The sequence below is a fragment of the Equus caballus genome, chromosome 3 (genome assembly GCF_041296265.1).
Source record: "Equus caballus isolate H_3958 breed thoroughbred chromosome 3, TB-T2T, whole genome shotgun sequence".
Taxonomy (NCBI): Eukaryota; Metazoa; Chordata; class Mammalia; order Perissodactyla; family Equidae; genus Equus; species Equus caballus.
Genome location: NC_091686.1, coordinates 84,583,131 through 84,599,641, shown reverse-complemented (window position 1 = coordinate 84,599,641; position 16,511 = coordinate 84,583,131). Strand labels below are relative to the sequence as shown.

General features: G+C 43.3%; 1 protein-coding gene across 10 annotated transcripts in view; it reads right to left on the bottom strand.

The window, feature by feature from the left end:
* LNX1 (ligand of numb-protein X 1) overlaps positions 1-16,511 on the bottom strand; it is a 178,438-nt gene that overhangs the window by 100,696 nt on the left and 61,231 nt on the right. For 2 of the 10 annotated variants that reach the window (XM_070263822.1, XM_070263825.1), the window contains 2 exons: positions 13,272-13,456; positions 1,612-1,762 (listed from right to left, as the gene is read on the bottom strand). The exons of 2 other annotated variants lie outside the window; for them this stretch is intronic. The gene's annotated coding sequence lies outside the window, so the exon portion shown is untranslated. Of the gene's footprint in view, positions 1-1,611; positions 1,763-13,271; positions 13,457-13,528; positions 13,903-16,511 lie in introns of those variants that run through there. 6 more of the 10 variants (XM_014738637.3, XM_070263819.1, XM_070263824.1 and 3 more) reach the window with 5 other exon arrangements.

The window sequence follows — 16,511 nt, the reverse complement described above, 5'->3', positions numbered from 1 at the left end:
AACCCTGGCTTAAGGTAAAAAAAAAAAAAAAAAGCAAACCACTAGACTAGATACCATAAAGCCCCTTTCAGAAACAGAATTCTAGGATTCTGTGCTAATAAAGTGGAGGTATTTTATTCTGGGTGACTGGCTGTTTGGAAAAATCCTTTTTTTCTTTGCTAACAGCTTTTTTTTAAGATTTTATTTTTTTCCTTTTTCTCCCCAAAGTCCCCCAGTACATAGTTGTGTATTCTTCATTGTGGGTCCTTCTAGTTGTGGCATGGCTTGATGAGCAGTGCCATGTCCGCACCCAGGATTCGAACCAACGAAACACTGGGCTGCCTGCAGTGAAGCGCATGAACTTAACCACTCGGCCACAGAGCCAGCACCCCTGCTAACAGCTTTTGAGCATTTACCATGTGCCAGGCACAGCGCTAGGGCCTTGTACATATTATGCTATTTAATTCTCACAAATCCTCAGGTTTTTTTGTTTTGTTCGCTTAAGAAGAGGAAATTGAAGTGTGGCACGCCAGTCACATCAAAAAAGAAACAAACCTGCAAGGCGCTGCCACTCCAGTTTCTGCTCCTATGTTGCTCCTTTGTCTCCAGCATCTCTCTTGATTATGAGTAGTCAGAATCCCAATAATGTAACTAACCGAATACAAAAGTCCTAGGAAATTAGAAGGTTTAAAATCTCCTTAGGCCCCATTGCAAGGAGGTTTTTCCAAGATCTCTCAGTAAAAAGATTCTTTGACTTTCCTGACTGCTGAAATGGCTGGGACAGGATGGATGAATGGGCAAGCAAAAACGGCAGCTTTTAGATCCAGCTCCAATTCTTTTTTCTTTTCTCTCTCTTTTTTTTTTCTTTTTTTTCTGAGAGCGATTTGAATTCCCTGGCACTTCCCTATGTGAGTAAACCAGACTCTTAAGACATATTAATATAAACACTGCTGTATATATTTTCTCACATTGCTTTAGACTAAATAAAGCCTACATGAATAGACACAGATTAGGAGAGAGTTGACTGAGCAAGCAGTCTGGGTTCTGAAGAAAGAACTAGGTAGACTTCAAAAAATATGATAAATATAATTTACCTGACATTTCTTATTTCCAGTTTGCATCTAATAAACATGTCTGATGTATCCTGACTTTGCACATATAAGTGCCTTGCTGTGAACTGAGAAGAAATTACCAAAAATCATTGTCTTGGAAGGTCAACTATTTTCTCCCGCAAAAGTGAGCGAGAGGGCCTGTCAGCTTTGAGTCCCTTTAGGTTTACTCAAAGTGTCAGCTGTCAGCACTTCCAACCGTGGCTGAGCTAAGGAAAGAGAGCTGCTTTGTGGCTTTTTTGCAGTTTGGAGAGAAAAAGAGCAGGGAAGTGATTTCCTCCTTGGGTGTGTGTATCAGGACAGGGATGGAAATCTTACCCTTCCTTGATACAACTGACCCTATTGTGGCTTAGGAACCCTCCTTTCTCCCTCTGCTCTGATTGAGGGTAGAATAGAAGCCTGAGGTGACTTTTAGAGATATGTGTAGTCCACACAATGTAGTGCTGAGAAGTGTCAGGAAGAATAAAAATCGCCATCTCTCTCCTTAATCCCTGCTTCCTTTCCCGCCAGGTTATGGTCTCACCTGAAACCTGACCAGAAGCTCCTCCGTGTAACTTTCAAATTCTGAACTTCCACAGCTGACAACAAAGAGGGTCAGTGGAGGTCATATGGATACCGTCACCTGCGCTGAACAATCCAAGAGCTTTTTTTCAGGGGGGTGGGTGGGATGCAGCCTGCTTGGAAGTAGAAAAATTTCTGCGTGAAATAACCCACCAGAACAATGGGGTCCCTGGTGGGCTATTGTCCCACTAATTCTCCTTTAAATGCACACTGGCTTTAGAGAAAATGGCTATCTGATGAAGTCACTAGAATAAACCATATACTACACTGGAAAGGTGATGGATAAACATATCATTTGGCTGCTGCACCAACAATTTCACATCTTCCTTCTACTGAAAGGACAAGACTTGACTCTAAAGCGTCTCTTGAATAGTTGTGTGAGTCACGGTTTTGCAACAATAGTAATGGGACTTCATATCATCAACAAGAGTCCACCCTTGGAGTCAAATGGCAGCGTGTCCTGTGTTGGTACTCTAACCTAGACAAAGATGAAACTTTGTTGCCATAGACTGTTTGGGTTGCAAGGGAGCCTTAAGTGAAACAGGCCTTTATTTCTTTATAAAATAGATCATTCTGCCTTTGGATAGCTGTAACTATTAGGGAGGAAACGTCCATATATTGAGCAAAAATTTGGCTCTCTACAACTCACTCATCCCCTCCATAGGTGCCAGTATTATCCTAGGAACTATTTAGAGCATGTCTAATTTATGTTCTTTAATTATTTGAAGACAGACCCCACGTCCTCCCCCAGGTTCAGCTGCCTCAGGTTCACCGGGCCTTCCTTCAGGTTTCCAGACTCTATGAGCCTGACTACTGTCCTCCGCCAGCTCCCCAGTTTATCAGTGTCCCTCCTACAACGTATGGGTAGAAGGAACCCCTAAACTCCAGAATAGAGTGAAGTGGGAGTAACTGCTCCCAGAGCCAGAGGCTGCATCAGCTTTCTTGGTAGCAATAGCTGCCACTGCTGTTATGGCAGTCCTGCTGGGGGGGCACGGCAGGGCGGGAGTGGGGGTGGGCTGGGGAGTGGGGTGGGAGGGGAGGGGGGTTGCCAGGAGACACTGCTCTGAGGCCTGGAGGAAGCTATAAGCAATTCTTGGCCAAAGAGGAAGAAAAAAATCAAGGGTGATAAAGTAGAAAAGTAGGGGCTTTTAAAAACAAAAACAAGGGCTATGAACACGGTTTAGGAAATGCTAAGATATTTAGTGGCATTAGGTGGATTTCTATAAACAGAAGGAAGTCCTCAATGACTAAACAGCTCTGTGTTAGAATCCGCAGTGTATAATCCAACCCCGAGAATGAATGGTATTTGGGGAATTTTGGGCTCTCCCATTTGTTGGTAAGCATTCCTATATTGTGATAAATCTTGCTGTCCTAAAACGTACTAACGAAATAAATAGCACAAGAAAAGAGCAACGGAAACCATTTAGACAAATGGCAAGTCAGAGATAATTTTTCCCACCTGGAGCACAAACACTGATTAACTTCCACTGAAACTCACTAATAAGTGAAAAAGTTAAAATAGTGACAGACCAAGGGCGGCTGATGAGGGGGCAGTGGGATGAATTGGAAGTCCCGCAGTTCCAGATGCTCCTTACCCCTTCCTGCCCACCCACTCAAAAAAAAGATGAACAGTGTCCAAGAAGGAAAGTGTCCAAGGAGATGCACTAGTCACCTTGGACCCCTAGGGTTCTCCCCTTATGGGGGTGGGGGGCCTCTGCTCGAAAGCCTTGCTTATGGAAAATTCCTACATAGCCTATGAGAAACATATTCAGAAAAATCCACTGAAAACATTCGTAAATAACAGACATTTATCCCACTAATGCTGTGCCGAGCCGTGTTGCAGCCTTGAGGAGAAAGGAAAATGTGTGTTCCAAAATACATGTTTTTGTGTATTTTATAACGGTTAATTTTTTTGCAGCTCATTAAGGTAGTTGAAAAAATGTGGGAAACATGAAAGTAGGTATACTAAAACCTACAATATCATTTTAAGTTTAAATATTTTATTTATACTAAAAACAATTTTCTAGTTTTACTTTCCCAGCTGTAAAGGAAGCAAGTTCATTAACACAGTTTTCAAAATTTACCACTTCATTTATCTTGTTTTCAATTGAGAAAATTGCCATGTTTGACAATTTCTTTTGACTACATGATAATCTTAAATAATTTTGACATAACTTTAGCTACTGATCCTCTCTTTATTTAAATACATTTCAACCTTTTGTTCATCATGGATTTTTTTTGCATTAATTTTGATTTTTTAAAATAATGCATTAAAATATTACTCACCATGATTACTGAGTTTTTTGGCGCCCTCTTAAATTTTGCACCCAAAGGTGAGTGCCTCCTTTGCCACACCTTAATCATGGCCGTGTCACTGTTATTTTCAGAAACCCAAGAAGAGAGAGTAAGGTGTCAGGACTGCGGTTTGGACCCAGCTCTGCTACCAACCACCTCTGAGGGTCTTGATCTTTTCCTTGCACCTGACCTGGTTCCCTGCCAGGTGAAATGGCGAAACCAGGGAATTACAAACTCTTCACAGGTGTGCCACTAAATTTTAACCAAGGTCTAAATTCATTGTTGCTCCAGCTGGTTATTATACTTGATGGAGATGCCAGGTGAGCAGTTTGCTGAAGGGGTTATGAGGCAAGAGGAAGAATTTGCTTCAAATGAGAGGAAAGAATCTAAATCTAATCTAATCTAAAGCGAGGTCCCCAAGAATGATCACCAAATGACTGGCTCCTGAAAGAGCTTTGTTTTGTGAGTATGTCAGAGCCCAGCCAAGTGATAGAAACAGTTCTCTCCAGCAAGGACGCTGTGTGGACTGCGCCTATATAAACAGCGGGAGGCTCTGCCCTACTGTGGCCGTGTTTGCATCATAATTTTTGCTGACTTATTTAATGTTGTTCAAAATCTTTTAATCCCTTCAACCAACCCTAATGTTTTACAGTGTGTCTCAAATATATAAAGACTAACAGCCCCTATACCAGATGATTTCTGAGGTAACTTTTAGCTTCAAGAAACTGAGCTTGAGGGTTCTTGTTGTTGATGACGCTTGAAAACTTGGATGAAGCTACACAGGGCAGAATGGTTGCAGAGCTGGTTTCAAACTAGTCATTGAGATAAATGATGTGAGACTTGGAGGTATTAATAAAGTGTCATCAGTTCTTTAATATATAAGAGGATGAACACATGCTCTGTGGACTAATCCTCAGTGTACGGATACATAGGTAATAGGAAGGAATTAGGTGACTTAGTGACCTGAATAAAAATAGTCACACATGGGATAAAAACTGTCTTTGAACAAAGAGCCTGGGTTGGAAGTCGGGGCTGGGGGGGGCAGGGGCGCCATGTACATTGCAGAGGAGGAGCAGAGGGAGCAGAAGAGGGCAGGACTTACAGGCTGCTGCAATGGTCGGGGTGAGCTCTACTGCTGCTTAATATCTACATCAATGATCTCCAGAGGGAGGAGGCAATTCCTTAACAAAACCTGTGAACGACACTAGCCTGCAGAGTGTTGCCAACGCCAGAAATGACAGAAAAAAAATATATAAATGGTCTTTAAAGAGGTTGAAATTTCGTCAGGAAATTAAAGGAGAATTGAACTAAGAGGAGACAATGTAATACATCTGGAGTCAACAACTGAGAACATAGATATTCAGAAAGTGAGAAAAACAAGGGAAGCGATTAAGTGAAAAAAGTCCCAAGTGGCTAGCTAATTAGATAGACGTTTTAGAAGCCAAGGACAGTCTTTCACAAGCCCATTAGAGAGGAGCTTTGCCTCTCTTGACAGAAGATTTTACTGCCTTTCCCCTGGGGTATCATGGTATTTTTTTCATACCTGGGTTTGTTTGTAAGAACTCTGTCTCAGAAAAGATGTCCTTCCATGTTCTTGATCTATCAACATGCTGAAATGGAGCAGACCCTCTGCCAACAACAAAAATGAAGGCAGAGTATTTTGCATTGACCAAGGGTTCTGTTCATGCAAATAGTTGCCATAGGATCCTGGGAAGGGCTGATGTCAGAGGAGAAGCATGGAAAAGAAGCTGGCACTTTTCCACCCAAGGCTGAAAAACATATTCTGGAAATGCTGATGGTTTTTAAACAGGTAACCAAGTTTTATGGAGGAAAGGACAAGATGAAGGAAGATTTTTGAATTCTCACCATTTTTCTACTGTGTTTCAATTCTACGGGTATTCATTGATCACCTATTACATGCCTGGCATTTGTCTTGAATTCTGTGGGAGTTTCCATAGGGAATTCAATTTCTTCTTCAATGAGTTTAAGTCTAATTAGGCAAATGGAGCTTACACATAGAAAAAAATGTTAAAACACTGCAAGAGAATATACAAGAGTATGACAATGAGTATGGTCCTCCAAAATAGGGGCCAGGAAAAAACGCTGGAGGAAAAGGGACAAGAGAGCAGTTTAGCGTGGCCCAAAACAGTCAAGTAAAGTTCATGGAATAGACGGTCCTCAGGGAGGATCGTGAAAGATAAATGGGATTTGGACAAGTGGGAAGAAATCCAGGTGAGAGGAAGAACCTGAGCAAACTCCTCAATCAAGGAAGAGGAATACACACACTGGCACTGGGTGTTCCCACATAATGATCTGTATTTGAGATTTTAAAATTACTTATTTAGAAGTTGCAGGATTTTGAGTTGGAAAAGGATCTTAGATTCTCACCAAGTGTGGGAATCCTCTTTATAACATCCCTGAAGGATGACTTACCAGCTTCTGTTTGAAACACCTCCAATGATGTGTTTCTCATCAGTTTTCTAGCAGCTGAATGCTTCCCTCTTGTTATTGTGACCTTCGGCCCTTGTTCTGCCTTTCAGTGTAACATAGATCACATTCACGCCCTCAAAACATGACAGCCCCCAAAATTAAAGACAGTGTTGGTGATTTCTCCCTTGTCTTTTCTTTTTGTTTCTGGTTCTTCCAGTTGTCTTCCTAGGTAGTCCAGGTGGTGGTAAAGAGTCCACCCAGGATGCCCTCTAGTTTGTTAAAGTCACTTTGAAAACATGGCACCTGGAAGTGAATTCTTACCCAGTTGTGATTTGATGGGCTCAGGTTTCAGTGAAGTGATCCCTTCTTTAACTAGGATATTACTTGTCTACTATTGTGACCTAAGATGGCCTTTACTGATATGTTTTGTAAATAATCACACTATGGAGTGAAAGAACATAAAGGGTCTTTAGAACATAAAACACTATTGTGCCTTGAACATAGAAATAAACAATGGTAGTGGTGATAGTTGCCAATTCTAACTCTCCTTGCCTGTATTTTGCCCAATATTTCAGTGTCCAAGTGGACAAGGAATCTCTCCATAAGTAGTGGGAGGGTCCTGTGTGTTTGAATGTCAGTTGGGGGGTTTAGTGGGTAGAATGATGCCCCCCTCCAAAACATATGTCCACATCCTAAACCCCAGGACCTGTGAATGTGATCTTATTCGAAAAATAGTCTTTGAAGATGTAATTAAGTTAAGGATCTTGAGATGAGATCAGCCTGGATTATCTGGGTGGGCCCTAAATCCAATGACATCTTTATAGTATCTTTATAAGATACAGAAGAGGATAAGACACAGCCACAGATGAGAAGGCATACAAGACAGCAGAGATTGGAGCTATGCAGCCACAAGCCAAGGAGTGCCCGGGGCACCAGAAGCTAGAAGAGGCAAGGGAGGAGCCTCTCCTAGAACCTTCAGAGGAAGTGAGGCCCTGCCAACACCTTGATTTCAAACTTCTGGTCTCAGAACTGTGAGGGAATAAACTTGTGTTGTTTGAAGACACTAAGTTTATGGTAATTCATTATAGCAGCCCCAGGAAACTAACAGGGGGCTATGTATTTCCAGAAGTATTCCCCTCAGGAATGGGGTGAACATTCCCAATGATCCAACACTTCTCTACATGGCTTAGGGATATGGAAAATACGTTGGGGTGGCAGCCACTTAGACTACTACGTACTTAGGGACAGCAGTTCTGCCCTGGTATAAAAATGCAATAATTTCATTTAATCCATTACTAAGTTAGAATACAGATGCCTCTAGAGATGACTGTTAAACCAAATTTGCAAGGGCCCCAAGGGGAAAAGGGGCACAGACAGAATGGCTGAGGGTGTGTGTGTTGTAGAAGATGTAACACAAGTATAACAATAATACTTAATGAGGAGTTTGAAAACACTAGGTGATTCATGCATTAACGTGAGTACGCGGGAGCCTAAGCATGCAGTGTTCTAGTCAAAAAAGGCCACGTGACTGACAAAAGCAGTCATCAGCAAGTTATGCAAATCATCTCAACAGATAGCAATGACATATTTAGGCCTCACCATCACGCGTGTGCTGTTGCCACGCACTGTGCCAAGAAGCTATTAAAGAAAATTCTTGGAGAGTTTCCACTCTGCTGTTGGTAAGGTCTTTTGTGTCCCTGTGTGACAAATGCATCAAACACAAAAAGCAAATAAGAGTCACCGGAAAATAATGGTGGAATTTAAGCCCACACATTCCAAGGCACAAATTAATGATGTAAACAAAAATGCCTCTGTTAATTGGGATGGACAGAACCTACTGACACTGTTAGAAGTGTACTCGTTAATTCACCATGTCAAGAAGTGTGGCTCCCTAGAGCAGGGAGGACGAGTTCTTTTAGGAAGGCAGAGGAAGAAGGGCAGGGGTGAAGAGAGTAGGAATTAAGAGTATCATAAAGACCGCAAATCGCAAATCTGGAGGCCATCTTCTCTATCCTCTATCTGAAGGAGGACTCCCTTCTCTCCCTTCCTTTCTAGAACATAATATAAAGTAAAACATAGTAATTATTACTACTTAATGAGCAGTTCACTAGGTGCAAGAAACTGTGCTGGGTACTTCACATACATTTTCTCATTTAATCCTTAAAATGATCTCTGAGATCAGTGACATAATCTTCCTTTTACAGAAGAGCGGATGTGCTGCTAAAGAAACAGAAATCCTCTTTGGCATTCATTCATTCATTCAGCAAACACGTACCAGGCACTGAATATACCAAAAACAATCACCTTTAGTGACAGGGAACTCAGTACTCCAAAGGCAACGTACTAGATTTTTCCAGTAGGCTCTAATTCTTAGAAAGTTCCTCCTTATATTGATCTGAATTGTGTCTCTGGTTAACTAAGCAATAGGTCACGGTAGTGTCCTTGTGTCACTTAGAACAAAATGAGACAAGAGGAAATGGTGAATGTAAGATTTACAGGAAACAGCCAACATTTGTTTCTGATTTCAGTTCAGTCCAAGTTTTTGTGCTTAGCAACTTGTATAGTTTTCATGTTAACCCTTATTTTGGGGGGATAGTAGATGGTTAAATTCCATTAGCCCAAGAAGAGTGATATAGTCTTCCTTCCAAATGGTTTTGAAAAGCCCTTGATGCTTTGGAGGCACTGTCAGAGGACAACACATTTGCCACCCACATCAAAGTGAGTCCAAGTAATGCCAGCACAGAAATATCAGGAATAGTTACACTGCCAGGAGGTCCATGAATACCGAGGCAATGAGGAACACACATCTTAGAGCTTCCCTCATCTGTCCTTTCTTGGCAGCATCTTAGATAACGGCCTTTTAAGCAGTCAAAACCCTAGCAGACCCTCTGTTCTCCACTTTAAGTGAGGAATTCAAATCTAAAAAGGAGACACTGGAAGCCAGGAAGCCAGGAATCATGACTCCGGAAAAATCCACTGTTTATTTACATCGCAGAACTCTACTGCCCACAGTTCTGCAAAGGACCAGGCATTTCAACTGGCAGCTGCCCTGCCCTGGAACTCCAAGATAAACAAGATAATCTTTGTTAACTGGTTTTCCTTCTAAGCCTTTGCGGGCCTTTCGGGAAATCTGTTTTGCTCAGAGACTTTGGTCCTCAACTTACTACCGTTTCCATCATTATTATATCCAAACTGCAGCCCGACCTAAGATGTCGAACCAGCATAATAATTGTTTTCTATAATCATATAACAAGAGTTAACATTTATCGGGCACTTTCTACAAACTAGGCACTTCATATGAAACCATTTCAATTATTCTTCAAAACAGCACTGAGTTTTCCATTTTCTAGATGATGAAACTGAGACAAGGAGACATGAAGTAACTTATGTAGCCTAGTAATTCATGGCAGAACTGGGTCTCAAACCCAGATCTGTCTGATTCCACCCACTATGCCTTCATTTCAAGAAAATAATATTAGTAATACCAACATTATGCCAGGTACGATTCCCAGCACTTTACACATTTCAACTCACTTCATCTTCACAATAAGCCTACTTTACAGCTGAGGTCAAGTGAGGTTGAATAACCCATCTCAGGTCACATAGTTAGTATAAGGTAGAGCTGGGTTTTGAACCCAGGGAGTCTGACGCCAGAGAGCAGACCACTACTGTAAAGCAGTGGCACTGTTCCACCTAGAACTGAATAAATTGGACTAGTCTTTCCTAGTGAGGCATTGCCCACTCCCCTGCAGTGAGTCTGACCTACTCACTAGGTATGCAGCCCACCTAGCTTCAGTTACGGGACCCGGGGGTGGGTGTGAAATACACTATTGTAGCATCCCATTTTTGGGAAAAGGTAAACAAGGAAAGTGACGGACTGGAAGGTTGAGGTTCTTCCCCAGGATCCCCTAAGCAAGCTAGTTGTGGGTTCAAAGTTATGAACCCATCCTCAATCTACTAGGCTGTTACCTTGCTCTTGAACGACGAAAACCTGTCTTATCATTTCAGGACAAGGTGAGACCTGTAGTAGGTCCCAGGGGCCAGAGAACACTCTTGCTCTTATGCAATGACTCAAGGTCATCAAAGGGCACAGGATATTCCAGTACGGGGGCAATCATAGCCAAAGGATCCACAAAGCCCCCTTCCACAGTATACTGCAGGCTCCAAATCAGCTGCCTCCTGCTCCTGGCGACTTGGCACGGCAGCTTGCCAGGCTGTGGCGAAGGCTGTTTATCTGCCAGATTGGAGGCAACCAAGCTCAGTCTGCCCTGGAGATAGCACAGTTGAAAGCAGAAAGGGCTGCCTGCCAAGTCAGATGATAGCAAATGACAACAGGACATTTCCCCTGAAGGCCTGTGAAGGACCACATTATGTGGGTCTGTTGTGGGGAAAGGCAGGAGTGACAGAAGTGGCCAGCAGCTCCTAAACACGGCCTGGGAGGCTGGCAGAGACCAATCTGTCCAGCCTGTTTAATGACATAGTTTAAGCATTCTCCTGCCTCCTGCCTGTTTTCTTTCTTTGAACTGTTAACACTGGAGTTAATTACTTACAATTAATAACCATAACAAGAACTATGAGGGTTCCTAACAATTGCAACCACATAAGATGGTTTATCTCAGTAGGGTCAGATTACCTCCTCTAAGCAACCCAGGAAAATGCTTTCAAGAAGCATGGACCTGGCCTTTTCTAGGCACCCACCTAGCACCAAACATTGGTGGCTTGATGCTCCATATATGTTACTTCATTTACTTCTCATGACCACTTTGTACGGTAAGGGATTATTACCTCCCGTTTCACTGATGAAGAAACCGAAGGTCAGAGAAATTAAGTAACTTGCTCAAGGATGTAAATGGAAGAGACTGTACATTTTCAATCAGGCCTCATTGCCACTTGAACCAAGGGATGGAGTTACTATAGGAAGAGAACCACTGTGGGTCTTTTAACTCGTTTGGACAATACTCACGTGCAACTTATCCAACAGACCAACTGCATTCTAGATAATCTGACTCCGAATTCCGGGATCTGTAATTATTTTCTTTTCTTATACCTGGGGGTATGGTATCCACAGCTTTGTTCCTTTAATAGCCAGGGATGCTGGCATATAGTGACCAAGTGATTTGTTTAATCATAAATTAACTGTACAAAGAACGAGGGAACCACGGTAAACCAGAAAGAAGGCAATCATGTGGAGAGATTTGTGACTTTGAAGACACATTTTTATCTGAAAGATTCAGGATCTGAGAGATCTTTTCGTCTCCTCTGCTGACAAAACTCTGAACCGAGTGAGAACACTAGCATGGGACATGAAGTAGCCGCCACCCCAACACATGCTCAGGAGAAAAGAAGAGACATAAAGGTCCGTTAAAGAACAATGCAGGGTTGGCCCCATGGCTGAGCTGTTGAGTTCACGTGCTCAACTTCGGCGGCCCAGGGTTTCGCTGGTTCAGATCCTGGGCGCGCACATGGCACCACTCATCAGGCCACTCTGAGGCGGCATCCCACATGCCACAACTAGAAGGACCCACAACTAGAGTATACAACTATGTACTGGGGGGCTTTGGGGAGAAAAAGAAAAAGAAGAAAAAAAGAAGACTGGCAATAGCTGTTAGCTCAGGTGCCAATCTTAAGAACAATACAATTCTCCAAGGAGTAAGAAGAAATTGGCAGCCGGTCCGGGGCAGATTCTCAGTGGCGAGAAACAACTGAGACAAAAAACTTCTCAGCTTGTTTCAATTTACGCTTTTGGAGAATTGACATGCACTTTGAATTTCTGGAAGGATGAATAGGAGCATAATTCCTAACAGGTTATTCCCTTGCAAATAGAATTTACTAACTGAAATCTCAGAAAAATCGCCGAGGAAGGAATCTAGAATGAAATGCCTCCTTCACAGGTCGATTTCTTTCCCCAAGTTTTCCAGCTCATCCCAGCCGAGACCTAGATTCGGATATAGTTTCTTTCCTTTTCACCAACAACAGCACTGAGTATAGAGTGTGGCTACTGGGCTGATGAGAACAGAAGTACAGGCTGTGTGAACAGGATGAGGAAAACAAAAATGGATCCTAGAGGTAAAATTACTTAAAAAAAAAAAGTCAGGTCCTGGCAGAACAATCTCCTTGGTATAGCTGCCATCAAAAGAAAAAGAGAGAGAAAAAGTGGAAGAGCTCAAAAAAATTAAAAATCAGATCTGAACCTACATTCTTCTAAGCCCTGAAGAAATAATCTTTAACTGAAGGTCAGCATGCAGCCAGTCCGGGTCTGAATGTCAACAATTCTAGTCCAGGCTGCAAACTGGTTTTAAAAAGAGTGTTCCACCAAGAACAAAGAAAACAGCAGACTTCTTTTTAGAGAAGAAAGAGGAAGGCAAACTGGAGTGGAGGGCTTCTGGGCAGGGCAACAGATGCTACCTGTTCCTCAGACAAGGACGTCCGAGGAAATTTAGGGATGTCTCACAGGTTTAGACTAAAATTGCCTCTGGTAAGACGAATGCAGAAAGTAAGGCAAATAAGGCAACTCTGAATTCAGTCGGCGCTGGCCTCCCAACCCGCGTTAAACGGGCTGAACAGGTCTGTACCTTTGAGTCAAGTTTCAAAAAAGTCTCCACTCCAGGGTTTAAAAAAAAAAAAAAATCAGATCAACTTCCCAGACAAGCAGAGGCCGGATTAATGATTAGGAGAAACAAAAAGGATTAAATATCTGGCCTTGGAGAACTTTCCTGGGCAACCAAAATGTCAAAGGCATCCCTCTCCTCGGTCCTTCCTCAAAAGGGCTTTTCCTTTTGGGACAAACACCCAGAGCTGAGTCCTTCAGTTTGTGTTTTTCATTCAGATTCCTCGTTCAGATCCCTCAGGGACCGGTGATCTAAATGCCCGGAGAGGAAAAGAGAGGTTTCAGCTCACCTTGTCAGGCGTCCGTCTGGGGCTCTCAGAGCGGCAGCCCCTCAGCTCTCCTGCCCTGCGGATGAATCCCGCAGCTCCTTGCGCTGCCCGAGCAGTGCCCAGCCTCAACCTCCGCGCACAGGTGCCTAAGGAAGGAGGAGGGCACTGGTCGATCGGGACCAGGAAATGGGTGACATCACGGAAGCCTGGACAGATAAAACATTGCTGGGACCTTAGCTATTGAAACAGTCAGTAGGTCCCGCCCCCCTGTCATTTACCTGAATACCTGCGAGCAAGTAGGTGGCGTCTCTGCGTGGACAAATGAATCAGTTAGAGCAATTTGCCAGATGGAATTTACTTTCTTTTCAGAGCACGTGTCCAGCCCCGTGGACAGAGCTGAATTTATAGGCCTGGTTGCTTCCCCGGGGCCCTGCCTCCCACCAGCTGCTTACAAAAGAGTTAAAAAGGAAGTTTAAACACCGAAACGAGACGGTAATTTAGTGGGCATGAAAAGGAAGTGTGTGAAGATTGAGTGTTCGGAAAATATGAGATTTACCCCCAAACACCTTTTTGAATGGCATCCATTTGAATTCCAAGTGCTTCTCTGTTCCAACATGATCACAAATTGGAGGTGACATTTCAAATTCATTTAAAAAAAAATCTAAATATGGTACTTGTCAGCAGTTTTAAAGTCTGGTTTTCAAACACTTTTTCCCTACGCCCACCCCCTCCCAGCATCCTAATTCCGCGTTCAGGAGTTTGTAAAATTTCTGTCCTTCCCACCTCACTTGCCTGGCACTTCGAGTCACGCGGAGGTTACAGTTCTCGGTTGGCTTGCAATTAGGAGCCATTTAAATGATTCAGATTCGAATGATAGCACAGTAATAAGGTGGCGTTGACTGCCGGTGAGAGCCAGGAAGGAGGAATCAGAATTATTTCTGTCCCAAGCTTGGTGTGTGACCCTGGGCAAGCCACAGCGTTGCTTCAGCTTTCCCAGCAGGCAGAGACCTACAGCTCAGCCAGACCCACAGCGCAGCTCTGAGCGATGGGCCCGCCTCTTCAACCCTTTGGTATCTTTCGGAGGATCGTAAACAACTCCCATCCTTGTATTAAACGTTGCGTCTATCTGTGGCCCCCTCCCAGCATCTCTGGACAATTTATTCACTCTCTGGAATGTGCTACCTGGGGAAATTGCGGGCTCTCCCTCCCAGGAGGATGGCCTGTTTGCCCAGAAAGATATTTTTTTCTCTTGAAGGAAAAAAAAACTGTTGAAATTCCCATTTTCCTCCTATTCTGTCTCCTTCTTCCCCTCCTTTCCCTCCTCCTGATATTGGAAATACTTTGGTTCCGTACTTTCTAAGGCTGTACTACTTTAGAGGTTTTTTGATCGTCAGGTGGGTTGGTGTTTTGGCTGCGGGGAGGGGGAAGGAAGAAGAATAAATGGGAGGGGGAGGGGCGAGGGGGAGGGAAGGAGGGAAGGTAGGTCTTGATGCAGGTCTCTTGGCCTGGACACTGACTGGGTGCAGTCAGTCATTCAATACCTTGTAAAACGACCAGGGAGGGAAGGAGGAGAAATTCTAGTCAAGGACATGGGGTGTGGGGTGAGCTGTCCTCTCCAGTGGTCACAGACTGCTCTAAACTACCTTCCCCACCTGGGAACTTGGGGACTTTGAAGAGAGTTGTACACACACACACACACACACACACACACACACAAATCCCCCATTCACATTTTTATTCAATAGAAACTAAAGTAGGTGTGGCTACCCGTGTCTTATTAACCACAACAGCAAAAAGATAAAGGCTGCCTAGCTCTCACATGCAGGTCTTTCAGGAAGAAGTACCAGTCCACCAGTGTGACACTCGACTGGGAAGCTTCAGCAAAACAAAGGCTTCTCCTTCCCTCTGACAGGGTGTCCCCTGGGAGAGGAGGAGGGGCAGGGTGAGCCTGGCCACCTAATGAATCACCTGGAAGGCCTGCCTCCAGCATTCTTCTTCGAGGCAGCCTGCCTACCCTGTGTGTCAGTCATGCCTCACCTTTTTCCAAGGGCACCAGGTCTGACTTGGGAGGCGGGAATCACTGATAGGTTCCTGGAGTCAGGGGAGGGGGTGCAGGGGAAAAGAATTTGCAGGAAGTAACAGTGCATAAAGCTTTATCCAAAGGCCTCGAGGCTATGGGGCCGCACTTGCTGTATTCATATACACGCAGCTGTCTGCATATATAGTCTGATGAATAAAAATTAGAACAAGAGTTGAGCCAGGAGTGGAGTTCACTCCCAGGTATGGTGTATAAAAGAAGAGAAAAAACTAGACGTATTTCACACAATCTGCCATCCCAACTGAGATGCATCTGGATACTCCTGGATTTAGAATAATCTTTAAAGGTTTAAAAAATCAATATACGCCTCATTATTCCATTAGAGCTGTTGCACTATTATGGAAATGGTATCTCTAAAGTATTGGTGAAAAGATATAAATAATAATTATAAAAAAACTAGCATCAAATAAGTGCTTAGTAGGTGCTACTTACTGTTCTAAGCACTTTTTACAACCACCCTATAAGTTAGGTACTATTTCTGTTTACAGCTGGAAAAACCAAGGCATAGAGAGACTGAGAATTTGCTTACGGATGGTACAGCCAGCAAGTGGAAGGGCCAGAGTAGTTTTAACCACTAGAAAGAAAGCAGGGAAGGCTCTGATTTCTTGCTCACTGGGCAACTCCCTGGACACTAATCAAACTTCTTAACTATCCTCTATTCAGAAGAAAGTGTGTTCTAGAAGTAGCCCTGGGAAGTATAGTTTCTGGGAAGGAATGTCTCCAATTGCAAATGCGTGAGTAATCTGGTTTATATCTTGAGTATATATATCTATAGAACGTATGTACATATGGATACATTTATACATATATTTATGAGAAAACACACTTGGAAATCCATCACCCCCGGGTGCATACTTGAAATCATCTTCTGGGGGCCCATCAAACCAACCTCAAGAAGGGAAGGGCCCCAACTTGAGGACCCCCTCCAGAATGCTCAGTTGTGACTTTCTATGACATCTTCTATGGTCATTTTCTCTCTATAACTTCAACAGTCTATCCATTTAAAATCTGAAAATCTTATCAGAATGACCATAAAAACATAGAACAACATACAGTTGGATAAAATGTGATGATGTAAAATTAAGCCCCAATACAAACCACTGCCAAGTTAGGTCATTAGACCAGGGTTGGCAAATGCTAGACACACACTGTTCCATGCCCTC